Below are 1,004 nucleotides of genomic sequence, written 5' to 3' on the forward strand. Positions count from 1 at the left end.
CAACAGAAATAGCAGTAGTCCATATAAGAGGGCACCAGAAAGGACACAGCTTTGAATTTAAAGGAAACCAATTGGCTGATCAGATAGCAAAAGAAGAAATTTGAAGGCCCCTTTCAGGTACTCGTCATCGCTAATTCTGCTGTGCGGACCAGAGAAAAGGGTTGGACCCACATCACGAGAATTAAAGGACCAGTCCCACCCCTGGACATTGGACAAGATTCGTCAGTATCTCCCTCTGGTATTGGACCAGATCCCACAGCACCCTCACACCCTAACTCAGGACAGGATTCAACCACATCAGGAGTTAATTCAGCTGAATATACTATTATAAAAGGACCAAATGACTTAAAGTTGACACTCAAAAAGAAGAACCAAAAAGACTGATAATCTGCATAAGAAAAAAGTTTAGAATCATAACATGTCTTAAAGTGTTAAGAAATTTGTAAAAAAGTTAAAAATTGTTAATAAGTAATTTTGGTTAAGTCCTCCCAACTTAGTACCAAAGACTCCAGGTTAATCTTCTGCAGAGTGCTCCCCTAGGAGAGACCAAATTAGCAGGGACAGATCAAGAGAGGTTTAACCAGAGGAGCAAGAGACTCGAAAGAGCTTGGAAACTTCTTCTCAGTAAAATCCTCAAGAGGCAAGGCCGGGTGGGCAGGCTGTGCAAGATGACCCATACCGGACTCTTGGGAAGGGTAGTAGTGATGGCTCTGATTGCTGGTGGAGCTCTGGGGAGCCCAGGAGAGCCGTGCAGTGAGTGCTGCCAACCTCTCTATGAGAAAGAAGTAAGTTCCTTGCTAAGAGTCCACACCGACCTAAACTATAACTGTGTTAACCTCTCCCAATTGATCCTTTATCAAGAGAATGAGAAAATATATTGGATGGCCCGGAACACTGCCACCTTTAGGCAGCCACTCCTGGGAGAGTACCCTGTAGGAGAAGCCTGGTGGTGCTTTGAACATGATACTACTAAAGCAAGCCTGGTAAATCTGGTCAAAAGAAAA

Source organism: Pyrgilauda ruficollis, unplaced genomic scaffold (genome assembly GCF_017590135.1).
Source record: "Pyrgilauda ruficollis isolate IOZ18807 unplaced genomic scaffold, ASM1759013v1 scaffold424, whole genome shotgun sequence".
In the NCBI taxonomy this organism is placed as follows: Eukaryota; Metazoa; Chordata; class Aves; order Passeriformes; family Passeridae; genus Pyrgilauda; species Pyrgilauda ruficollis.